This window comes from Indicator indicator, chromosome 3 (assembly GCF_027791375.1).
Source record: "Indicator indicator isolate 239-I01 chromosome 3, UM_Iind_1.1, whole genome shotgun sequence".
Classification (NCBI taxonomy): domain Eukaryota; kingdom Metazoa; phylum Chordata; class Aves; order Piciformes; family Indicatoridae; genus Indicator; species Indicator indicator.
Genome location: NC_072012.1, coordinates 20,280,663 through 20,308,371, shown reverse-complemented (window position 1 = coordinate 20,308,371; position 27,709 = coordinate 20,280,663).

The window sequence follows — 27,709 nt, the reverse complement described above, 5'->3', positions numbered from 1 at the left end:
AGATGACACAACCAATGAGGCAATTCATGCGTCTCTGAAGCAAGCTTCAGGTCCACAGAACCTGGTTCGTATGGGAGACTTTAACCATTTTGCTGGAAGAACATTTGCTGGAAGAACAACAGAGCAGTTCATCTGTCATCCATCAAATTCCTGGAATACATAGAGGACTCTTTCCTCATACAAAAGTTAGGTGTGCTAGCCAGGAATGAGGCACTGCTGGGCTTGCTGCTCACTAACCAAGAAAGCCTGCTTTGTAATACCTTCTCTGGTGACAGCACCAGCTGCAGCAATCACAATATTGTGGAATTTTGGTTAGTTACAAAACAAAGGGTTTAGATTTTAGAAGTGCAGACTTCAGTGTGCTCAGGGCTCAGTTGGAAGAGATCCTGTGGGAAGCTTCCATGGAGGATAAAGGAGCTAGGGAGTGCTGAGAGGTTTTCAGGAACACTCTCCTGGCCACACAAAACTGGTTCATCTGCCCTAAAGGCAAGGCAGAAGAAGAGACCCCCTTGGCTTAACTCTGGGCTTCTGGATCTGCTCAGAACCAAAAGAGAAATGTATCAGAGATGGAAAAGTGGAATGTTACCTGTTGCAGATTATAAGGGCATTACCACAACCTCTTCCTAGAGAAAAGGACACGTCATGGTCTAGATAGGTGGTCTGTGCAGCGTGCGGGGAGCTGGCTGACAGGCCATACCCAGAGAGTGGTACTAAATGGTTCTTTCTCAACCTGGCAGCCACTAACAAGTGTGGTCCCCCAGGGACTGATATTGGGGCCAATGTTGTTTAATGTCTTCATCTTCTGGATGTTGGGATCAAAAGCACCCTGATGAAGTTTGCAGACAACACCAAAATGAGTGGGGAGGTTGACACTCCAGAAGATCTCGACAGGCTGAATGAGTGGGCTAGCAAGAACCTTACAATGTTCAATGGGGCCAAATGCAGGATCTTGCACCTGGGAATACATAACCCAGGAGTGCAGCTCAGACTCAGATCCACCTAGCTGGAGGCCAGCCCTGTGGAAAAGGACCTGGAGATCTTGGTGGGGATCACAGTTAGTAAACTGTGCAACCACATGCCAGGTTGCATCAACAAGGGCATTAGCAGAAGGAATAAAGAAGTTATTGTCCTACTCTACTCAGCACTTGTCAGGCCGTACTTAGAGTACTATGAGCAGTTTTGGTCCCTGCTGTACAAAAAAGATGCAGTCAGGCTGGAAAGGTTCAGAGAAGGGCCATGAGAATGGTCAGAGGACTGGAAGATCTGCCGTGTGAGGAAAGGCTGAAACAACCTGGCTTGTTCAGAAGGCTTAGGGGAGACCTTATTACCACATACTGGTACATACAGGGTGGCTACCAGGAGGATGGAGACTCCATTTTTATGAGAAGTCACATGGAAAAGACAAGGGATAATTGGTACAAGTTACTGCTGGGGAGATTCCAACTGGAATACAGAAAAAAAAAAAATTCACAGTGAGAACAGTTAGACATTGGAATCATCTCCCAAAAGTAATGGATCCCCCTCCACTGGTCAGTTTCAAGACTCAGCTCGACAAGGTATTGGGCCATCTTGTTTAAACTGCACTATCACCTAGAAAAGTTGGACCAGATGATCCTTCCAACCTGGCCTTCTGTGATTCTGTGTGATTGTGTGACTGGAAGTTTACCTTAAAAGAAAATACATTTAGGAGACTTATGTAGTGTTGCCTGTGTTGTACATAAGCTTCTTTTCACAGTGTGAAATAGCTACATCACCACATTTCAAGGAGGCAAATAAAAGCAGTGAAGTTTGTTAATCACTCATTTTCTCCAGTGTATCAGCACTGAGATATTTAGCACAGTCACTTTTCTTATTTTGACACGTTTGGGAAAATTCACAGCATCTAATTGGCTCTCAAACTCCCACTTCTACCTATGTGGCTTGTTGATCTGTCATTAGTACACACAGGATGTAAAAGGAAACATGTAGCATAGGAGTATTGACTGGCTCAAGAGCTGCTAAAAGGTTTCATGTTGCACTCTAAGTGCCTTTTTTAGTCTTGGCTTTAAAAAAATCATTTATACTTTTGCAGTTACAAACCAGAAGATAAATCTTAGAGTCTTTAGCTTAGCTGCCATAGATAGCACCCTACCTGAATGCTGTGGTTTGACAATATTTTCTCCTTTATTATTGGGGGGGGGGGGGGGGGGGAGGGGGGGGAGGAGAAATAATTTTCCTGGCTGCAACAACCATATCCTTGTCTTCTGTTGATGTGGATGACTGACATATTAAGGATGAGTTTGGATACTAATCTGATTGTAGATCTTGAACTTTGATGCAGCAAGGTTGTTGGATGCCTATATGGGTCCAGAGAGACACAAGGCATTGTTTTCTGATCATGATACAGAATCAGAGCAATAATTCCAGAAATTTGGGGTCAATTGTAAATATTTCTATTTTATGTGCAGACTGGATTTCAATTTCTTTCTGTTGTGAAGCCTAAGAGGAGTTTCTGTGAAAGGTCTAGGTTTTCAAGTATGTGCAGAAAACTCAGTGCTGACACTGTCAAACTTCACAGAAAACACAGAAGCAATGGACATGTTTTTGAAGTCACAAGATTCTCTTGGGGACCAAACCTGAGGCTGCTTATGAGAAGATTAGATGTGATTAGAGCTCACTCATTTCAGTAATCAAGTTCTATAAAAACAGGAAATGCAACATTCTGGCTAGGGTTAATTTGGACATCATCAATTCTTAACAAAACATTACATAATTCCTAGTTCTACAATTAGCGTTTAGACACTGTGGCTACTTCAGTAAAAATTCCCATAAAATATCTTCTTGAGACACTATAACAAAAAGAAGTAAATTATTGCCTACAATTCTAAAGTTTAAAATCTTATATTTGATATAGGAGACACAAAGAGGCACAATCCACCTCTAGAGGTTACTAAGCCTTCCTGGTCCATGTGGCTTACTGGAAGGTTACCAATATAAATAAAATTACCTCACTTTTTTATAATTGTATAAAAACTTTTGAACAAAGATAAAGATAAATAATTAATTTTATTTATGTCACCAGCTAAGACATCACTCATATTTAAGTAAAACTAAGCAATACAGCAATGTAATCAAGATCAAATTAGCTAATTAATAATTTAGCTTCAGTAACTGCAATGGTGCTTTAGTAAAAATAATTTATACCAAAAATAATCTTTATGAGTGTTGAAAAGGATTATCTTAATTTGATTGTAAACCAAATGAAATGACTTTTCTGAAGTTAATTAGGCATTTTACCTAAAATGTTTTGAATTCTGTTACTGAAGCTGTAATTTTACTTAATGACTAAATTGCAGCTTAGAGCCATTTATGATCCTTCTTTTCCAAATTTTCATCTTTACCCAGGCTCTATTCTTCTGCTTCCATGAACCAAGACGTAAGCTTCACACGAGACAATTCTCAATAAATATCCAAATTTACTTGTGTTCTATGAAAAGTTGCAGATGGTAATTTCAAATGGCTTCTGTGGAATGTGTTTTAACTTGAGTTTTGATAAAACTGCTGGAATTAGGGAACAGTTTTTCATAATCTGTGCAGTTTCTCTTAAAGATGCAGTCAGAAACCAATGTACACAGACATATTTTCACCTTTAAAATGAAAAGTGGCTTTCAGGGCTTAGAAAAGACTGGTGATATTTCAAAATGGAAACAATTAGTGTGATTGTTTTTTTCATTTTCCATTGTGGATACTGGAGATTTTAGGTTATAGATTGTTGGCTTATATAGAGGAAATCTTTATGGGTCTTCTTTAGCTTTATAGTTTACAGACATTGATTTAATGACTTTGAGATATCTTCTGTGAGGTATAAAGTCCTCCAAATGACATTATTACTGTTGTGTTTATTGACTGAGTCAGCATTAGTGAGCAGTATTTTAAATAAATTTTCTTAAAATTCACAAGGCATTAAAAAATATTAAAATATCAGTTTGTATGAGGTGATTTTTTGAGGATGCTCAAAATGATCCAATGCATGTACTAGATCTAAAGGTTAAATTGTCTCACTCGTCTATGGAAATGTAGAATAAACTAAATATAGCTAGTTGGGGGAGGAGGAGTGGAACTTTATGACAACCAGCTATTCTACATTTACTCATTTAAAAAAATAAAAATAGGTTTAACTTGCTGACAAATTTCTCCAGCTTCTTTTTTATTTAAAAATAAAACATGTTCAGATGCAATCTATAAAGCAAGTAATTTTTCTTTTTTATGTAACCACAAGCAACATTCCTGTAGTTATCCCCGTTTATGTCAATAGAAAAGCAATTTTTCTTGTTCTTACCTTGTCAATAAATAATCAGATGGCCAAATTACATACAGTAAAAGGCTTCCCCGTTTGGAATTATAGACTTACTTTTTCATGCTTATAAATAGAAAATTGATGGGACTGCTTACATAAATCCATATATATTCCCATAATTTGTGTATATACAATGAAATTCTTATGAGAAAAGAGTCCACAACACTTCTTTTAAAATCTAGTTATTATAATAGAGGAGATAGGACTATAATAAATTGTGAGAACAAATCTGTAATTTTCATTTCAATTTTGTGAACTTTATGAAACTACAAAGAACAAGAGATTGTGAGTGTGCTGTTCCAAATGAGACACAATTTTAGTTACATGTGGCTTAACTGGAAGTGTAGAATAGCAATGTATAGAAAAATGCATGTAAAAAGACATATTAGTTCAGCCAGATGATCAAAATGCAGGCTTTTCACACATTGCCAGTGGCCAAATTGCCATGGCATACAGGGTGGTTGATGGCATGTATTACTTAAGCTGAAATATGGATGTGAAATAATAAAAAAAAAAAGGTTATTAACAAATATCCAGCTAGCTGGGAGATGCAAAATAGATGTCTTGTCATATTGAGGGAGTCTAATGAGTTTATAGTTGGATAGGATAAAAATTATAATGAGAGGAGAATACAGAGTATGCAAATCTATGCAGTAATAAGAAAGATGATGACTGCTCTAACAGCACATGAGCTTATGCTATAGATTGTTCATCTTCTACTGCAGAACATCTGCTGACATATCAGTCTGGATTCAAGAGAGCAAGCTCTCATTTTCTAATATATTACAGCTCGGAGTAGCTCTGGTTCATAGTATATGAACTATATTCCTTTTATCAGAGTTGTAGTCTTCCTATTTCAAAGCACATAAGTATAACTGAGTTACTGCAACAGAGTGAATTAAGATCTCTCTCCTGAGCTGTAGTAACTGACTGGCTGAACACTTAGCCCACTACAAATGCAATGTCGGACACTGCCTTAAACAATTTTCATGGCATGAGCTTCTGCTAGTAGTTACTGTAGGAAGGTTAAAAGGTACTTCTCTGTAGGCTGCATGTCCATGCAATTATATTTCCATATTGTTGGTGTTGCTATGCATCATAAAGTTATCAAATCTTTATTATTTTCCCTGTAAATTTTCATTTTCTAGTTATGTTCTGCTGCATAAGGGGAATGAACAGACTTTAGCAGCAGCATTTTAAGATAGCCTATTTTAAAGGATGAGGGAATGTTACAAGCAAGCTCTAGGTATCGCATGGCACACAAAATGTGTTTCTGATTTAGGTGTAACTATTTATATATCTGGTAGCTACATAAGGGGAAGATGAACAAAAAGATCATCACTTAAGCTGTAAATGCCAAAAAGTCCATAATGAAAAATGTCTTGGCCACAACAGGCTACATCATATGTAGATGCTGTAGGTGGATAGAAGGATTGAGTAAGTATCTGCACTGAATAGAAAAGCAAAATGTCTTAGATTTCTGCCTGAAAAGGGAAATTAAACACCCTTGAGCTTTCTGCCTTGTAGATGATGCTACTGAATCATAATGCTTCCTTCTTCATAGACGGAATCAACTTTTCTGACTCTTACGTCTGCACGAAAAATTATTCATTCCTTCTCTTCTTTGAAGTGGACTTTCCAAAGGATATATTTAAGGCACAAGTGACTGTAGCAGAAGTTATGGAATTAATTGTCAGTGTGAAGAGCAGCAACATATTAGGAGCAGGGAATGTTTATTTAGAGGTTCCAAAGAAACCCAGAGATGAAGTAACTGAATAAATAATTCTGCTATCTATCCTTTAATTTAAAACTGCTTCGCTGAAGACTGAGGGATGGCAAACATAAGCCAGTTTAAAAGTATAAATCTGGGGGACTTTTGCAGAGTTGCTGGACTGTAAGCCTGGTGTCTACAGTGAGCATATTAGGAGAAAATATTTTTAAGAATGGAATTGGTGAACCTGTAGATAGGTGCATTTTCCCTCCTAGAAGTCAGCCTGTCTTTTGCAAAGGAAACTACTGTCTTGAAAATTTATTGGAGAACTTTGAAAGGGTCAGCAGGCATATGAATAAAGTTGATCTGATTGATATAATCTATTTGGATTTAGATATTAATCAGCCATGCATAACAGGTAAAAAGGTCATAACTTGGATAAATAATTGCTTACAAGACAGGCAACAGAGAGTGGGAGTAAATAGTCAGTTCTCCCAGTGAAGAGAGGTCAGTAGAATTCCACGGGGAAATATGCAGGGGATTGTTCTGCTTAATGTGGTTATCAGTGACCTGTATAATGGGGTGAGCAGTGATGTAAGAATGTTGGATGATGATACTAAATTATTCATGGTAGCAAGAAATCTGACCACAAAAAAAAAAAAATTGCAGAAGGGTTATATGAGATAAGTGAAAGGCAAAAAAGGAAAAGGTAGATGAAGTTCTCCATGGATAATGCAAAATGATGAGAAGACAATCCTGATTTCACATACAAATGAGCCACACTAAGATAACTATTGCCATTCAGCAGCAAGTTTTTCGTTGCTGAGAAAGATTTCCACTGCAATGTCAGGTGGTGCTCATTAACCATCATAAAGCAAATATTATGAATTATTAAGAAAGTAACAGAGAGCAAAGCAGGGATCACAGTTCCACTGTATGAAGTCATGGGTTCACACATACCTTAGAATATTCTATGCAGTCCTGAACCTCTCATCTCAAATGCATGAACCAGAACTAGAACTAGTGCAGGGAAAGGTGGCAAGAATGATTAAAGATCTATAACAACTTCCACGCAGGGCACCTTTGTGTAAGGTAGGAGTCTTCTGTCTGTAAAAGACATGGCATGGACAAAGGATATGCTAGATTTTTTTAAAAAAAAACGAGTGATATGAAGACAGTGGGTGGAGATTAAATTGTTCACACACTTCCAGTTGAAGAACCAGAGAGGGCCAAATTAAACTTACAGAGCCCACCTCTTTTTTTTTCTTCAAGACAAGTGAGAGGTGGTTGCTGCTTATACAAGACAGGAGACTTGATTAAGTTCTCACTGAAGTGTATTTTGCATTATTAAAAATTTCCATGGACTCAGGGAGAAACTGGACAAATTTATGCAGAAGAAATCCATTGAGGTTTACCAAACACCTAAGTCCCTCATCTGGCCCAAAAATCTCTGAAAAGAAAATAGATGGAGAACAAGATAATGTTGAGGAGAAATTAAGTTTGTTATTCTTCTAGATTGTATTGCATCTTCCACACTTCTGCCCATTGTAGAATCAGGTTACTGGAATTAAGCCCCAGTTGGTCTGACCTAATACAAATATGCTTACATTCATATGTTCCCCTTCCTGATAAGTTTCCTTATCAGGATATCAATTGACACATTCCAGAGATGAATTTCAAAGCATGAATTACAGGTAGGACCTGGGACCTAAGCATGAATTAAAGAATAAACTACTATGATAACATGTATATTTGAGGTGTCCTGCCCATTTAAGGTGGATCAAGTGCATGTGGAGTTGTAGAACATCTTTGTATTTCATCCCACACTTCAATTCTCCTATTTATAAGAACTTGTTATGGGCTTAAAAATGGACAAACATGCAGTTGAAGAGACAATCTGCAGATGGAAGGAGGATGGTCAGTGGTATGCACCATGGGTAAAACTATGTAGACACATAGACAAGCACCCATCTGTCTGCTAGGGTTCTGGTAAACTCTGAACACTTGTGACTGTATGTACACAGTTATGAGCTGTGATGGTCACAACTACATATATACTTTGGAGATCATGAATGGAAAACTTTATTGCAATTTCCTGTGTTTTTGCAGATTTAGATTTTTTTTCTTCCTGTTACAACCCCCCAGATAAAAGCCTGTGATTATGTATGGCTTAAAACACCTTAATAAATATATAAATATCTTAAAACATTAAATGTATGTGGTAAACTCATTCTGTTTTCTTATTTTGCTTTCATCAGTGTATGTACTCTTGGCAGAGTAGCATATGTGTTACCTCCTATCTATGACCAGCCTAAACTGAGTTATGTTATCTAACCTCAATGCTCATCTGTGCCTGATTCATATAATTATTATTAATATTTTATATTTGTATATCAGAGATTATTGTTAATCTGATGTTGTCCTACTGTTTCTATGGTACCTTACACATACAAGTTATCTTGTGGTAAAAGCTGCAATGTGACCTTAAACAAGAGAATTATTATAACATTAATTATTAATGACCCAAAGAATAGTCTTAAAGTTAAAGACACTGATAGCAGTGGTCTGTTGCTGGCTCTGCTGCTGGCATGGTAGCTGTAAAATGTATTTTCTTTTTTCTGTGTATATGCAATACAAAAATGAAATTTCCTAAATCAGGGCAAATTATAGTTACTATTTTTTTCTAAAGTGATTGGAAAATTCTCAGTGGAATGACACGCTTTTAACAAATCTCTTGACGAGTGATGTATATTTTCCTGTCATAATTCACCTATATATTTTCAATCAAAACACTAAAACCAGAGAGAACAGTAGAAATAGTATTTTCAGGTAAAACTTTAGAAATGTAGTATTTTTATAGAGAGAGCTAGTTCCTACTAGTAAATTAATTGGGAACAAAATAGACTATCCACACAATGGGGTTATTTTAAGAATAATATGCACATAGACCCAACAAGTGTTTTCATTCATTCTGGTGTTGCAAGAAGGCACTTAAAAGCAGCCAGGAGATATCACCTTGTGGAAAAGTGCCACTGACTTATTGTTGGATTGGTTTATGAGAGTTGTGCCTGAGTACCTAAGACTATCCCTGAGGAAGAATAAGAGATTTTCTGTGGTGGAAAAATTATGCAACTGATGCTTACAATAACTATAACACAACAAGATGATTGAAATGTTTTCAGTTCTAATTTATTTTTCAGAACAGCCAGGGAATCAAACACTAACGTGAAGAAAGAAGATTTCACTTATCTTGCCCTGTATAGCAAGAACTTGGTCAGGTGTCTAACTATCTGTGATGTTTTGTGGCATTCAAATGGTAAAGTAAGTTTCCTGTGCTTTGATTGGAGTTTTGTTTTGTTTTCCCACCAAGAGGAAAGTATTACTCAGGGAAGGATTAAGGATGGAGGTACAGAAGGGAAATGAGAGTAAATCTCCTGCCCCATAAGATCACTACTGTTCTTCTCTACTTGATGGTCACACAGAGCATTTGCAATGTCCATGCTTTTACTGTAAACCTAAGAAATAAAATGTATAGAGACATATATCTATACATATGTGCAAATACATACACATACTTGTATATTACATTTATTTAAGACATCATTCAAAACTCCCTGGTGTCACTAGAAAAAAAAAATAAAACCAAAAACATACTTCTCTTTATATGTTTGTATACTCATGTATATTTGATAATTAACACACAACAGATACTGATGGAGGAAATCTAAGAAAGTTTGGGAAAATAAGAAGGAAAAGGATAAAATCTTTTTCAATAATAGCAACTAGAAATAAGATAGTTCAGTGACTCTTGATCTAATACTTTTGGACAAGTCCCCACTGGAAATCAAGAATTAGCAATCAAGGATATAAGCTTTGTTCATCCCCTCATCAATGTGCTGAGCATGGAAATGGCATGTGATTTAATGAAACAAACTGCTCACCCTGTGAGCTGATTACATGATGTGCATGCTTATTCTTATATTAACATAAAGAACCAAATATGAAAACAACAAAACCACATCTATTACAGAATCTTGTCTCTGGTAGTATTCCACACAGCAGTAGACAACAATTCACCGCAATTTTCCCTACTTATATCATTCCAATACCAAAAGCATTAGGTTCATTAAATAATGAAAGAAAATGTGCTAAATCCTGTTAAATAGTTGATAATATTTGATTATCAATCAAATATTCTATATGAAGATATGGTCTACAAATAGGTGTAAACTCTGAATGGGATGACAGCTGCTTTGTGAACCTATCCAGTGCTGAGGTCAGGAGTGCCTGATCTGCCCTCAGCAGTGATTCTCTTACTTACTTTCCCCTCACATGAAAAGAGCAGATAAATAAAAAAAAAAAAATCTGAAAAGCTTTTTTTTTTTTTTTATTTAACATAATTCTTCTACATTTTTAGACTTAGGACCTTAAGATACCATTTAAACTTTTGTCCTGGCTATTTATATTTTGAGAAAAATCTGTGTTTTATACATGCAACAACTCTACATAACAAAATCAAGAAGACAGCATACTTGCAAGCATTTACTCTGTAGAAAAGATAGTTCCGCTGGTTTAAAAATAGGCAGAAGAAAATCAGAAACAGGGAAAGACTGTTACAGCATGTGTGGGTAGATTGCTAACATCATAGAAAAATCACTCCTCAATTTGATATGTTTATTGTCATGCCCTTTAGCTGATAAGTTCTCACGTAGCCTTGATGTTGTTCTGAAAAGCACAACACTAATTATTAAAAATACTCAAACAATTAACACAAAACCAAAACCCAAACTCACAATGGAACAAGCTCTCCCCAGAATCCTTATAAGGAAAAATAAAAAGGGATGGGAGAAAGAGGAGGTACATCTTTCATAAAATAAACCTCTTCTTCATTAGTGAACCAAGAAATGCATGCAAGCTTTCTTTGTTGCTTAGAAATAAAGAGCAGTGGCATAAAGCTTTAGTGCCATTACAGTCAATTTACAATAGCCTGTTTACAGAAGTTGAGGAACTGGCTCTTAATGTTGCTTAAATACAATGACAGCCTAGAAAATTTCCTGATGAATGAGTCACTCAGCTGCAGAACAAAAATTCATGCCTGACCCACTATGGCTACTACATTTATATTATAAAGAAGGTCAGGGTTGTTTTCATGTTGTATATGATACCCAGAGGGTTTAATTAAAGGGGATTTAAAATTATGAATACCAAAGCTAGGCAGGTCGTATTAGATAATCCACTTTTATTTTACAGAAATTGGTTACACAGTTATTACATTATTTAGAACATCCTGATTGTCAGTGGAAGTTCTTGTGCATTTAGTTAACCACAAATACAAGATGACTTTAACAAACTGAAGCCATTAAGCCCTCCTTTTATATTCCTTTCAAATGGAAATTGACAACATCATTTTCATTCACATTCTTAGAATTCTGTACTTTTTAAATGAAGTAAGCTAAATAATATTGACTTAATTACTATTTAATTACTAGTTTTAGGGGTTATTTCATATTTGAACTTTGATCTGAAGTTTTCATAACTTAACTGTCACATGTTCTGACTTTATGGGCAACTTGAGCTCCACTTTGCTAAAGTTTGCAGAATTTTAAGTTTCTAATCACAGGAAATGCTGGCTACTGTTTCTGTGTCTACAGATTTTGATGCATTTGTGAAAAAATGTGAAAGACTGTGGTGATGGTAAATTTTAAAGGACAAGAGGAGATCTCGTCTTTGCTCAGCTGAAAGACCAGAGGTCCTGCTTTTTATTTTGTACTTCAATGTACCATCAGGTCAAGCATGATGATGGTGACTTCTGGACCAGGCCAATCTTTTTTATTGCTTTTGTCAAGTTTTTGGGATACATCTCGCTACAGTTATCAATATTACTCCAGGGAAAACAGGATGTTCAGACTGTAACATCAAGGCAGATGTAACTCACAAAGACTTAACTGAGAGTACAGGATAGGTCAGTGGAAAACCCATGGGAAGAGTTCCTTTCCCTGCCAGTCTGTGATCCATATGGATATAGACAGCTGATGGCAGTACCAGTAAAGAGTTTCTTTTCAATCATTCTTTTCACTAGTCACATTCTGCTTCAACCTGTTTGGCTATGAAAAGTGATTTTATCAGGGTTATCATCAAGGCCATGCTACAACTGAAGTGTTCACTGGCAGATCATAAAGTGCAATACTAAACAGTGTTTACTCACATGATCTTTCTGGGCAAGTGTAAAACATAAGCACAGTCAAATTTACATTCATTAGGGGCTTATAGGTTGCTATTTGTGCTTTTTGGTTAGTTGTTCTATACAACTGAGAAATAGAGGAGAATTTAGGGGAATCTTATGATGCTGACTGTTGCTGTGTCACAGCACATTGAGAATAACGAATAGGATGTTCACTTTGGAGTGAAGAATAGTTTTCTTACCTAGGAAACAGGGAAGCCATCTGGAGAGGAGAAAATTGCTAGGTAGATTGTAGATATAAAGGCAAAGGTAACATGCTGATAATAACCAGGGGAAATATGAAGATAATAACAGAGGACGATAACAGACCAGCTGAGGAGAAGAGGGGGGTCTAGAACATCAAGTGATCCCAAGCTGTGCACAGCTATTATGCAGAAGGAGGGACACCTCTGTTCATCCAGAAAGGAGCTTGTTTTTTGCTCATGTGGCAGAATGTGTTAACTCCAGCCTTGTGTTAAATAATATCAGGCTTTGCTTTCTTCAGCAGCATGTATTTCTTTACTTACTTCAACACTTCTACATTGTTGTTGTGGATGTACCATCATTCATCCCACAATGTCCTCCCTCCTCCTTCCTCTTGGCTGTGGGGCTCTGTAGGCAACTGTCATGTCAGGTATAAGTGAATCTGTCAAATGCACAAGGGAAGATGGACAGATCACTTCTCACTGCCATGTTTATCCTGTTTTCCAACTTCTGAGGCCTGTTTGCTGTGAGATGCTTTCCAGAGTGATTCCCACCAGAGATCCCAGGAGGATCAAGGGTAGTTGAAGTAGCCATACTGCTGCCCAGCACTGACAGAAACTTTGGATAATCTCCCTGCCTCCAGGAGCAAACCTGGAGTACCTTTCCCCCATAACACACCTACTCATCACAGCCTCTCCCAGCTCTTCAGAGCTATCTGCCATACATCACCAGCAGGTGAGGAGCAAAGAAGAGGAGATGAGGACAGGGAGAAGAAGGTCAGGTTTGGGGGAAGAGCAAGAAAGAGCTCTCAGCTGTGGCAAGGCTGGGGGAAGCATTTTTGTCCTTCCCTGGAAATTAACTTGTTTTTAACAAGCGTTTTCTATTTTTCTATTTTCCAGTTGTGGTGGCTGCACAAACATTTTTTGTTTCTTTTCTAAGTCTTAGTAATTTAGAACAGTTTTGAAATGGAAAATTTCCAAAACAACAGTTCTGCCTTTTTTTTTTTTTATTTCTGCTACTTATTTCCTTCTTTCCCTTCTTGTTTGTTTTTGTTTGTTTGTTTGTTTTTTGTTTCCTTTTTTATGCTACCTCACAAGGACTGCTTTGGCAGGGGGATTGGACTCGATGACCTCAGGAGGTCCCTTTCAACCTCTAGTGTTCTGTGATTTTGTGACTAGGATTTTCACTAAGGATATTTTTTCAGATAGGCTTAGATTAGTGTCCTGACTTGAACTTGAGTGACTCACAACCTCTTGTGACTTATTAAAGATTGCCTTTGGAAAGAACATAAAACCCCCAATTTCTTAGAAATATGATAAAAGTCATCAGGCATTATACTGTATATTTATGAAGGTGATTCATACAATATTTTGAATCTCAGAAACAACAAGTGTATAATCGGATACCAAAGGTGAAATAATTCAGCAAATGCTTTTATTAATTAGTGTGCTAAAACCTGATGTCAGATCAGTGTCTTGCTTGCACATGCATTATAAAGCTCTGCTTTTGCCAGTAATGATTCTTTGATTATTGCTATTCATTTCCTTTTCTTCCACCCAAACTGTAAACCAACCTCCTTCTCCCAGACCAAATTTGGAGAAAGCATACAAGTACTTTCCCAGGTCAATTTTTCATTGTTGAGTACTCACTAGTGGAGGTATAGGAAAGGTGGTGATCTGTGACTAGCTAGAGAAAGAGCTTCATTGCCATGTTTTGAGTTTACTAGAAGTCTCGGGAAAAATCAGGTTATTGACTTTGTAATGATAAGTCTCTTCTCGCACAAACTCTGTCTATCAGAAAGGATGACTCAGGAGTGCCAGGCTCTGCTGAGAACCCCTCATATATTGAGAAGGATATCCAGAGTAGCAACAGCACAGGAATAGTCACAGAGTACACACACTAAATATTTTCGAAATGAACTCTTGCTTACCCCTTTTCTTTCCCCTTCTAAGAGCTTAACCACAGAGATTAAGGATATACAACAATTTTCTGATTACTACAATAGATCCTTTAGCTCAGGTAATGCAAATACTTAATATTTAATGCTGAGTTCTATCCATTGCTCTCCCTATCAACCCATGTTATTTATATAACCTGGTTATAGAAATTCTGTCAGCACTATGCCTTTCTGTCATGTTAAGCTCTCTGATAGTCAGAGCTTATTAACTTGTGCTATATTAGATTCAGTGCTTTTACATCCAAGTCATTAGACACAACCATTATCCTTGTCTCCTTTTGTTTCTGTCTCAAGATTCATCTTCACCATGATACCCATGCTTAATGAGAGTGCTTAAGTAGACAGGCTGCAAGTATCTCTTGTCCACTCGTTTTATGGAATTAAAAAAATAATAAATATTTAAAGCTTCCAAATGAATGCTCAGCCAATGGTTTTTGCAATCTTGTGTTCCAATTAGTTGCTCTCGGGTTCAGCATCCTTCTTCCACATCAGTTTCTGCAAGCCCTGATGTGTGCTGCTGTTGTCTCAGTTGTAATTTTAAGGCAAGGAATGCATCCTGTTTATGTTCACACAATAGTCAGCACAGTGAGGGCTCTGAACTAATTGGAACCTCTGGCTTCTACTTGCTTAATACCGATCTACATTATATCCAGACAGTCTGGGGAAGTTAGTGAAGAAATTATAGTTTGTATTTGTGTTGGTTTAAAACTCTCTTTTTAATTTTTGTTCTCAAAGTTCAAGCAGAGAAAGCGAAAGAATATAAATAAGTCACTATTGGGTGTAAGAAAGCAAATTAATGATTGTTCTAAACACTTCCATTGGATAGATAGAAATGTTTAAGAACCACTACTCAAAACAAAGTTGGGGCAGTTGTAGTTCTTGGCTTGCTTGCTGGGCTGTCTGGCTGCTGCTTCTTCTTCTCTTCTGGCTGAAGATAACACACTGACTTTGGTGAGCTAAGTTAACAGCCTCTCTGCTTCATAACTTCTCTGCATTCTGCCAGGGGGGACTGGGAGGGAAGCCCCTGGGAGAGAGGCCCCTTGGGAAAGGCCCCTTTTGGGGGGAAGCAAAGGGAGATCGGTTGTGCTTTTCTGTTGGTTGTATATATTTGTAAACGTTGTGAATTTTGTATATTTGTGCACATTCATTGCATTTCATTATAGATTGTAGATTTGCTTGTAAATACAGCTTTCATTTGCTTCCAGACTGAGTGAGCCTGGTTGTTGTTGGTGTGGGGGGAATTTCAGCTCACACTGATACACTATTGCTACTTATTTTTTGCTGCTACTGCATATTTAGTTTATAATGCCTTTATTCGCAGGGAAATAGAATGCTCATTTCAGATTTAAGATGTGACAAGGAGGAGGAGAGCTCCATACAATGACATAGCTAGTTCAGATTTTGTTTAGAAAAGATGGCATAAGACACATTAACATTTTATTTAGTAAAATCAATAAAAGGATTTCCTGGAAAATGGATTCCTCCCTCCCTCTCTCCCTCCCTCCTTCCCCCCTCCCTCCCTCCCTCCCTCCCTCCCTCCCTTCCTTCCTTCCATCCTTCCTCTCTTCCTTCCTTCCTCTCTTTCTTCCTCTCTTCCTTCCTTCCTCTCTTCCTTCCTCTATTCCTCTCTTCCTCTCCTTCTCTCTTTCTCTCTTTCTTTCTCTCACTCTTTCCTCCTTCCTGCCTTCCTTGTTAGGAAATCATTCACAACCAGAGCAATGTTTCTGGAAATTAGTAAAATCTATTGCTACATGAAATCCTACTTCAGAAGTTGTGCCTTTCAGATATTAAAAATGAATCTGTCATAGAACCATGAATAGAGCTTTTTGCAAAGCATTTATTTGATATATCATTACTCCCTAGAGAGAAGAGTATCCAAGAATGAGCTCTGAGTAAATGAGAGAACTTGGCACATCCTAGAATAATGTCAAGGCTTTGTGGGCTCCAAGGGGGAGTTTTGCTTTTACAAACCTGTTTTCAGTGTTTTTTACTCACAATGGATTTGGAGAATTTGGAAATATATGAAAAGAATATATCAATGCAATGATACCTACAACGTAGAAGACGTTTGTAGGCAATGGAAAAAGAACAAACAAGCTCTTGCAGTTTTCTTAGAAATTTGCTCTATTTTTTTTTTTATCTGAGTGTATCTACACACGAGTTTCTCCAGCAAACCATGAAAAATGCTCCACTCAAACTCTGTCAATACAGAGAGATCTTGAAATGTATTTTCAGAGAAAACTGTTTCATTGTTTATATCTGTTGTGTGGATGCAGGATGCTCTGCCTTAGATGCATACTTGATCAGGAGAGACAGGTCTGACAGCTCAGTTCCAAGTTCTGCAATTTCCAAGAGGAACCAGTCCATATTTTGCTCTTAGGTACCTTTCATTAAGTCAACCAAAGTAAACACTGCTTGGGAGCAGTGTGTTTCCAGCTCATTGAAATAATAAATGGAAGAAGCTGGTGGGGGACTTGTTTATTGCTGGTATAATTGATTGATGGTAGTGATGCATGGCTGAGCCCCCTCATGCTGGAGCTGGCTGTTAATGAGGCACCGAGGCCAGGAACTGTGGCAGGTGTGCATGTGTAACCAACCTGCCTGAGGATTTGTTTTTCTAGTGATGCAATGTACTCCCATGGCAGTCCCAGCCTCTCCACTCCTCATAAGAGGCCTTTGGGAAGAATATGTGATATTCTTAGAGTGCAACACAGACCCATGGAGGGAGAAAACAGCTAATAGCCCCAGAAAGACTGGATATTGCTGCTCCAAGATGTAGACAAGTTCTGTCTGCATGAACATAAGGTGCCAGTCCCAGGTGGTTCTGCTGAGGATTAAAAACCCTGTCCCCAAATGTTGAATGCCTTCAGTTCCCGTTTATTTTTGTCTTTTAACAAATGGAACACTAGCATCATGACCCATGGTGTCTTGCAGAATGTTACCAGAAGTGACCATCTAACTAGGACACATCACTCAAACTCTGCCAGTATGGGCAGATTAGCTCCAGAACTAGGATACAGGCACTAAGGAATTGTTGGTAGTGGACCCTGAAAGAGTGAGTCTGATAAGTAAAAGCAGTGGTGTGTTTCTGGGATTATTTTTTTTTTAATAACTAGCTCTTCCTATAAAAATCTGTAAGCTGTCCTAGAAGAAAGGAGATCAGTTTTCTTCACTTGAAGATTTCTAGACATGGGAAACACTGTAGAATGTTGTGGCTCTAAATCAGAATAAAAAAATTCCTCCAGATGGTTCTTGTAAGTGCCTGCTCTTCTCTGGAGAGATCTTTGAAACAGAAAGAAAACCTGCCATTGCAGCCTTAGTTCCCAGCCCCAAGGCCCAGAACTGTGCAGAAGTTAACATGCACACTGCTGCAGTTAGACACCTACCTTCATCTAGATTTCCTACTGAGCAGATTGCTTAAATACCTCTTTCAGATTGGTTAAAAGCTACGTATTGAGGTGAGCAGCCACTCAAAATACATACATTATAATCTTGAAGTTTTTACGTGTGACCTGTGCTAGCTTGCATGGTCCTGCTCTGGCAGGGGGGTTGGACTCGATGACCTTCAGAGGTCACTTCCATATCCTGTGATAATCCTTTAATAAAGCTAGTTTAAATGGCAGTGCCACTCCAGTCCTGGTGGAACTCCTGGGGAATTCAAAGTCCAACATAACATTGGGGTATTGCAGTGCACCTCATATTGATGAAATTTGGATTCATGGAAAGATTACACAGAAACAGAGCTGTCATATGGGATTTGATTATACTGAATCTAAGACTACAGTGGAGAGATCCCAAACCTAGCTGTGCTTGAGGCAGTCATAATATATTCTTCCTGTGTCTGATCATTGCAAATATGTCTATGACTTTTTCTGAGTTATGAAATACACCTGCAATTATTCTTGCAGCTATGGTTCTGACAGAATGTAAAGCATGTATTTTTTTTTACTTTCTTTCATTTAAATGGTCTCAAGCAAATCAAAAAGTTTGGAAAGAGTAGTTGATTTCTGTCACCTAAAGATGATTCTCAAGCAGAGTATCCAGAAGACCATTTTATACAATGTCCTGTCACATGTAGTCTAACTTCCTGCAGAATTTTCTTTTGCAAAAATATTGTATTTGCAAAAAATATATATAAACAATATTAGCACTTTCAAAAATATATGGAGACATAAACTTTATTTGCAAAGAAATTAGTCACTACCAGTGTTAGTCTGTAAAATACTTGGCTAGCATTCTCAAGGGATTGAAGAATAAGAATTTATGGAGAAATAGTCTGTTTACTTTAGGGAAATGAAACAGACCTTGTAAAAAATCTTTTAAAAGAAAGCTATTTTTATTAGATTAAAAAATAAATATAAGAATCAGCTACCAACCCACTGCCAATTATAAAGGCAGCAGATTGGTTCAGATGCCAAAGTCTAACATGTGGTCCTGGGATTTCTGCTTAGTAGCTACTTAATTTGAGAATTGGTGGACCTCTTATTTTTTCTTATTTTGAATTCAACATTTGCATGAAAATGAAACTTCACCCGTGAGGTGTTCTGCTACAGGAGAAGTCAGAAAAATTACTTTTATTAAATATAACTGTGTTGTAGTAGACAATTTCCTTTATGCATGCTGTATCTACTTCTAAAATAAGTTTTCAAAAATATTTGGCTGTAACAATATCTGTCTTGCATTTTCTCATTATAACCTGTATGCAAGCATGAGGTTGCAAATGCAGTTTAAGAAAGATACTTTTAATGCCATATGCTGATAATGTCATATGGCATTAATTACTGCAGAAACATCTCAAGTCAAAACGAATATGCAGATATTTTAATCCTAAATCATCCTTATTAAATTGAATAATTTGTTTGTTGCAGCTGGGAGAAGAATAATAGACTGTTACCTGATACCAAAAGTAGTTTTCTGCATGTCTGAAGCAAAGCGTTTACTTCTGCATGAAGCACCTGCAGACATCACTTACGAAGTGTTTTACATGCACAGTCACTTACAGACTTGTATGTTGGTGAAGCATTGTAGGCATTTGTATGTCCCTGATTAGTTCTCCTTGTGCTGATCTAAAGTCTGATGAATTCGGTGTTCGTTCTGACTTTGGACCAGACTGTTTTTTCTTTTTGTTGCCTTTCTCTGTCCTTAAATTTTAAGAAGCAATGTACCCTTTCTCACCAGTTTCCCCAGCTGAGCAGGTGCTGAAATGCTTGACTCATGTAACTGCTGCTGTTTTTTCTGCTAATTAGGCCACAGCACAATCTATTTATTCTTTTTTAATAGGAATGGGGCAGAATGATGCATTTGTTCTCAAGGGATATGTCCATTTTCTATGCATGAATGCACTATCCAAAGCTTTGTCTAGCACATGTGTCAAACACATTTGTCTCATCTAGTAGAATAATTAAATCACAAGAATTTTTATTGTAACAATTGCCGATTTTTTTTTCTGGATTAACTAAATTCTTTTGTGAAAGGAAAAAGTTACAAAACTTCTCTATATTAGTTCTTACAAACTGAAGAATACAAGTATATCTTGCGACTAAGAATTATTTTTATTTGATTTACTAGTGTGAGGTGTCCATGCCCATGGCAGGGGGGTTGGAACTAGATGATCCTTGTGGTCCCTTCCAACCCTGACCGATTCTATGATTCTATGATTCTATGATTCTATGATTCTATGATTTTTATTTAGGGAATAAAGTCTGAACTTCAGATTTCCTTGAAGTTACTTACTACATGTATAGGTTCAAATATTAATCAAATTCCTATTTCATTCAGTTCTTAACTTCAGCAATTAAAGATGGATAAATGTGTTTATGAAAGTTGGGTCAAGCTATTAGGTTTTACAGTATTCTGATCTATGACAATTTGAAAATATAGTAGCTAGATTCTGAGAATATTGAGAATATCATTGTGCATTTATCAAGCTTTGTTTTTCATATTCTTCAATAATGAGTTCCATTATCACCTTGTTATCTGTGGCATTTCCACTATCAAATGGAGTCTTTGCTGATAAATAGGCACTCACAATTTTAACATATATTGCAGCCAGTAAAGAAACCTCAGAACAGCATCTGCTTCCTCTAATATTTAAACTGCTTTATGTTAGGTGTCAGTGCAATATTCTGCTTTGTGAAACTGGATTTGGGAGAAAATATGTAAGAGTCCCCTCAAAAGTTAAATGCAAATATTAATGCCATCATATCAAATCCGTATTTCTTTACAAGTTTGGGATGTCAGCAATATAAAAGTGTGAGGTTCTCCATTAGTTTCATTTTGCAAGTGCTAGAAAAATAGATATATGGAAGTCTGCAATTTGTAGGTGGCAGGGAGATTTTTACTTCAGTGCCACTTTAGGGAATACTTATATGTAAACATCCCATGATATGATCATATTTCCTAGAGAAATTCAGATTGCTGTCATCAGTAGTTGGAGTGAAAGCTGCATTGCAACAGTGCAAAAGCACTGTGGAAGCAAGAAGGAGAGGTGCAGTCATGGAAATATGAAGCACCAAGACTGATGTTCCTAAAAGTAGTGAGAAGACTTCCACTAATCACAAGTACCTTTTGGGTCTCTAGTATGTGTGCTGGTATGTGCATGCAATTTTAATTCAGTAATTTTAAATTCAGATTAATAACTATTAATTGTTTGTTACACCTTTGAAAACAGAGAGGTGATTTTGCATTTTGGATATAGTCTTCAGTACATTCACTGTAGAGGAAGACTCCTACATTTTGATTTTATTTTTCCATTCCTGCTTTAGAGTAGTAATAGCAAGACCTAATTTTTTATCTTAGTTGACTGACTTGTCTATCAATGAACTTTAGGAAAAGCGAAAACTCTGGATCCAAAGCCCAGTTTGGGGATGCCTACTGAGCAGGATGGGTTCTTTTTTCTGTAGGGGAGAGAGACTAGTAAAGAATTTAATTCTGGGATCTGTGCAAAATGTTTATGCCCTCCAGCATATTTTAGGCAGTTCCTGAAGTAGGTGACTCAGTTTTAAGTCTGCTTGGAGTCAGAGGTTTAATACAGATGGATCCTTGCTTTGTTAAACAGTCTATGATTCTACCTACCCTAGCACAGGGGAAGTGCTGTGAGAGGGTTGTTGGAGTGTTTGCATCTGAGAGGCCCTGGGAGACTGGAATAGCATACATACAGGGCAGATGGAGAGCTAGTTCTACATCTTGATATTTCCACTTGAATGGAGCCCTAGAAAGCTTTGATGTCATAGAAACTGGGGAAAAGGATTATTTCCTAAACATTTAAGAACACCTAAATTCCTCAGTTGGTGCACCAGAGAGTTAATAAGTTGTTTGGACATTGACAGCAGAGCCTTAATTTTGGCTCTGTGTTACATAGCATGTGCTGTTTTCTAGGTGAAGTTGAAAGAACAGCCACCACAAAATATCCTTGAGCCCATAAGCAAAAATAGGAGAAAAAAGCCTGTAACTGTCACATGGCAATTAAAAAACAAACTAGGAAGAGAAAAGAAGCCTTAGGATAATAGGTTTTCTCAGAAAAACCCTGAAGTATTGAAAAAATGATGCATTGTATCAGTTATTTATTTTAAAAAAATGACATAGCTCCGTTTTTCACAGTTATGGCATTGAAATTAAAATCTCTCACATCTTCATTAAAAAAGTGGGCGAATCAAAATGTGTTACATATTCTTTGCCCTTGTTTCAAAAATAAATACATAAACACAAAATTGTGTTTGTAGCATTTTATCTTTGCAACTGCCTGGCATTCTGGTTTCAAATTGACACTGTTTTGCATGGCTTTCTAGCACACACAGCTCATGAAACATAAAAATACTGAGTTTGACTTGAAAATTATGTTAGGTTTATGCCCAACATGCATTTCAGAAAATGTTTCCTTGCTTCTTTGGTATATTGGGTTTTATCACTTATTTCACTGTTGGTTGTGATAAGCAATCTTTGTTCAGAGAGACCTGAGAGATCTTCAGATAATTTGAAGAGAACACGACCACCTGAGAGAAGGGAGAGAAGAGCTTTGTTGCCAATGCTTACAAAATACAACCTTGCTTTACATTTTTTTCAAAATGTAAAAAGGGTACAAACTGGGGATGATTATTTGAGGATGTTGAACCTTCATCTTTATTAATACAGTTACTAATGCAGAATGACTGCAATTACTCTTTCTGAAAAGTGCTTTATTTTGTTAATGAAAATCCAGGAATAGGGTCCTCTAACAATGCCCTAGAGCTTCTTTGAGTTGACAGTTGTGCCCCAAATGCATTGGTCTTGAAGAAAAATTGTTTCCATATATTTGTTACATACTTGGTGTAAATAAAGCACCCGCTGAATAAATTGCATCCACTATTATCCTGACATGATTAGGATTCTGTTCAATAAAAAACCTGATCTCTGATAAATGGAGTCTCTGAAAAATATATTAAAGGACACATCCTTTAATGTGAGTATGAAATCTTCTTCTCCGTAACTGTGCCAAAAGCCTATTGACAATTAAAGAACAATTTTTAAAAGATTATTTCATTAAAATAGAAACCAAAAGGGTTGTCAGAAGCTTCAGTGTGGTGTTTACCAAAACTAATGTTTGGTCTGTTAGACAGAGGATGCCATGGGAGGCCACACCACTGTAATCCCGCAGCAGGCTAGACCCAGCTAGGACCACCAGCCATAAGGAACAAAGAAGAAAGATAATTTATTCTGTATACTCAGCCTAGGGGTGAATAGATTATCTACCCAACATACACAACACAGACACTGCTGAATCTAGGCATCTTGGCTGATATATTGAGCTAGAGTGTTTAGGTACTTCTCACATTAGGGATCACCTAAACTGGAGGCTCATAGACTGTATCATTATTTGCAGTCAGGCATTGTTTGGATGTCCAAGAGGTATGGGAGCAAAACAGAATAGAAAATTTTCTGATTAATAGTGTGCTTAGAGAAAGATGAAGTCTTGTATGACATATGAGTCTTAGAGCCTAACATTTTCTTCTAGTACCATCTCTTGTGAAAGGTGAAGCAAGAGGGCTAAGAAATAGAACAAGGAGCACCTACTCCAAGGCAGAAATTACATAGTGCAAACCCTATAAAGTCTGCTTAAGGTGACATGCCAGAAATGGGCAGAATAACAGCATTTTTTTTATCTCATAGAGGTTAATGTGAGAACTGAGAGAGTTCTCAGATTAAAAAACAACTCAGATACTGTTAATGAGAGTTATACAATTGTCATGGTTTCAGCCAGTTGAGTCTGATAATGAGTGTTCAATACCATGCTGACATCATGCCAGCTTTATAACAAAAGTCCTGGCAGGATCAAAGGGTGATGGAGTTTGGAGTTCAGACTGTAACCTGAGATGCTTCCTGTTTCTGGGGTCTTCTGGCTTCTCTCCACTCTGCTGGCCTCTGGCTTGGATGCTGCCCTTTTCTTTCTTGCTGACTTGCTTGCTGATTGCTTTTGCTGGCTTGGCTGGTTTACTCTTTTGTACCATGTTGTACATTGTGTTATTCCACCAGACTCCTTTTAACTCAACCCACAGGACTTATTGTGTCTTTCTTTTGCTTTCAATTTTGGGAGTGAGCCTTGTTAGAGCAGACTTTCTTAAAACAGGACAACAATGCATTATTTGGCAAGTATGAACTGGAGAAGAGATCGTGGCAGTGGCAGTATGAGATCACACTCCCAAGGACCAGTCTTTATAAAAAGAAATCTAAGGCTAGAAATTGAATTTTTCTTTATTCAGATATAAACATTCATGGATAGCCCAACATAATCTTTCTCCTTTCAACCTTCCTTATCTCAGACTGTATGGTCCTGCTTTCATTGACCATCCTGTCTGGGTACATTTTGGTTTACATTGTTTTTGTTTCAGAGGCTACATTTTGCTTTTCAGAGAATCCATGGTCCTGAAAGGGAAATTAAAGAGTTGATCTAGAAGGAAGCACTGAAATTCAGAAACAAAGAAGTTGTCTGAGAGATGATCCTGCTGTGAAATGATGGATATTTTTTGAATAGCAGTGGTGCCAATGAACTCCATATGAAGTTCCATATGAAGTGTACTTATACACATATATCCACTTGATTACATAAATATGAACCCACTCAAGATTCACTTTATTAGTGGTGTGACAAGCCTCATGCAAATACAAATGTACAGCTTCCAGAAAGGGACTGTCCAGCCAAGATTGTGGTTGCCTGCACGGCCAACATTTCTGTTGTTTACCTTACAGTTGTGACCTGATCACCTGAGGGAAAAAAAGAAAACTTTGAGGGTAGGATATATTTGGTTGGTCATAACTAGGGGCATTACATTTTGGAGTGCAGATTTTTCGTAAAAGGAGTCCAGGGTTAACTGAATCCATTTGGTCAGATGTGATCCATCACCCATAAGTATTTAATTAGTCCTGGGTTTTACACACAGGTAGCATCTCTGTCAGAGGAAAATATCTCTCTGATTAGATAAAGAAGGAAAAGTATAATCTGGTTACTTCCAATCTATTCAGAACTTTTGCTAAGTAAACAAGACTTGAAAGTATTGTGACATTTATTTAAACCATATTCTTCATCTGCTTAATCCAACATCTTCTGCTAGTATTGTCATGGAGACCAAGGCTGTTAATGCCATGCAATCCTATAATACATTCAGAATGAATATTGTATCTCAAAATGCATAAAGCCAAGTTTACACAATATCACAATTCTCCCCTCATGAAGCAGAATTACAGCTGCATCCTTGTAGACAGCTTTGAACTTTGGACATTTATTGGGTATGTCACTGGCAAAACCGAGCAGAAAGATCCACTGCTTAAAATTACTTATGCATGTTCAATATTCATTTATGTAGCAGAGACAAAACAATCTGCTGCGGTGGGTTTATTTTGGTTACAATAAATAATACTGTCCGATTAATCTCAGTGCGCAGAACAGCAATGTAATTGACAGCTACATAATCAGTCTAAAGAGTGCTCACTGGGATGGGTCAAATTCCTTTGGGAATCCAGATGAGATCTGTATGGCTTCTGCACTCAGCATTTTGCTACTTTGCATCAGGGAGCCTGACATCAATATTTTACATGAAAAGGAAAATAACAGAAACTCATGTTGACAGTGTCCATCTGTAAGGCATAACACAGATTTATATTTTTAATTAAAGCAGAAACCCACAGTTTTGAAAGTCCAGCACTCACAAATGCCTACATATATAGATGATGTTGGTTTTGTGAGTAGCCCCTGCATTTTCAATCAATTCTAATAGGGGTGAGCAGTAGGTGTTTGTATTATGGGAACTTGTCTGGGCATGAATATTGTGGTCTTTTATGTCTAGTTGTGGTAATTTAAGATAGTACTGCCCCAGCTGTTCACTTGAATTTGCAAAGGAAAGCCACATTTACTATTTACTGTGAATGTTGCTCATCTCCAATGAAAAATTCATTCAAATACTTAAAAAAAATTTTGCTTTGTTAGTAACTCAGACTAAGTCAGGTGACTGAACTGAAAATGCATTAACTCAGGCCATCAGCTTGGTTCAGAGATAGAACTGGTATACTCAGGAAAGAGCCACTAAGAATAAATCTTTGACAAAAAATTAAACCACTTGAACTGCATAAATAAAACCTCATTTCGATATTCACAGGACCATACCACACATCAGCACTATTTTCTCTTCAGTAACGAAGATATCAGAGTAATCTACTGCTCAGTTTCCTCTTTTACTTAAAACATAGACATCAAAGACAAAATCCAGTAACTCTTTTGCTACTCTACCACAAAAAGGGAAGATAAAAATTTCCTAGGACAAGACTTAAGGCTTAGAGTATGCTATACAGCTAGAAACACTGTCCAGCCATTGCACTCATTTTATGCCTAGATACTTGATCTAGTTGAAGATGTCTCTTGCTCACTGCAGAGACATCTATTTGGATTAGATGACCTTTAAAGATCTGTTCCAACCCAAACTATTCTATGATTTATCTTTTGGATTGTATGGGTATCATCTGCATGAAGCTGTGCTTTACAAAGGATGGAAAACAAAATCCTATCTCCCTGGAGAATTCAGGTACATTACTTAGGACATATCAGATAAATCCAGATGAGCCAAAACCAACCATTCACTGCTTTTGCCCTGCTTTTAATTCACTCAGCTGAAATATGTTGAATATGAGAGTTGAGGGCCATGAGGTGTAAAGAGAATGAACAATGAGCATCCACATTTGCAGACATGTCTATCATTAAAAAAAAATAGACAGGTTTTTCTCACATTCATAAAATAAGATCAGCATTGTAAAAGACTCTATGCCAAACTACACAAGTTCTGTGAACAGAATGAACTGGAAATCTGAGGAGATAATTAATAAGACTATAAACACGGAAAAAAAAACCAACCCACAATGTCAAATGCTAATTCTTTTCTGAAAAAGAGGCACCTGTTCTAGGGAAGAGTAGTGTCTTAACACTTCCTAAGCTCTTTTAAAACACTACCATTACTCACAATATCAGAATGCAATTGCTATATTTCTGACTTACGAGCCTTGTGCAATAGATTCACCCAATATTTATCCTCTCCTAGTGATTCAGCTTGATTCAGTTTTTGCTAAATATCATTCTTACCCTTCTTTTACTCACACACTGGAGTGTGCATTTTCACTTTTCAAAGAAATCAGGAATACACACTTTATGATTAAACTGCATAGGATTCTCAAACTGTCATAAAGTGAAGTCCCAGACCCCATTTGGGATTCTTTTATAGAGAGCATTAAGAACCAGTACGCTAGCATTGCCAGCTCCTTGGCTGGTACTGATATGTGAACTGTGATGGTTTTAACAGATCTCTGTCCCCTAAAGCCAGCTGAGGCCTTGTCACATACTTTCACAAATGCATGACTATCATTTAGAGTTATGAGTGCTCAGCCCATTTACATAGGCTTTAAAACCTATCTAGTTAATTTAGTTGCCTAAAGGTAGGGATATTTATTTTGGCTGAGTGATCTGGGGTTATAAAAAAGGAGATTAAGTAAGATCATATTGCCCATACAGTGTTATGACCACACTGAGAAAAATATACTGCACTCAGCAACATCAGAGAGAATGTAAACTCCTGTGTGAATTGCTGTGTTTTATGGCATGACATCCAAGTAACTTACTACAGTGTCGTAGAGATGGCTTTGGTGATAAGCTGGTCCAAAAAAGTTAATTCTGTAGACAAATATTAAGTAAAAACCACTGTTACAAATACATGAAGTGCTTTTCCCCTCTCCTTCTCCTGGAAAGTCTGTCCTTTGGCAAGCAGCTAT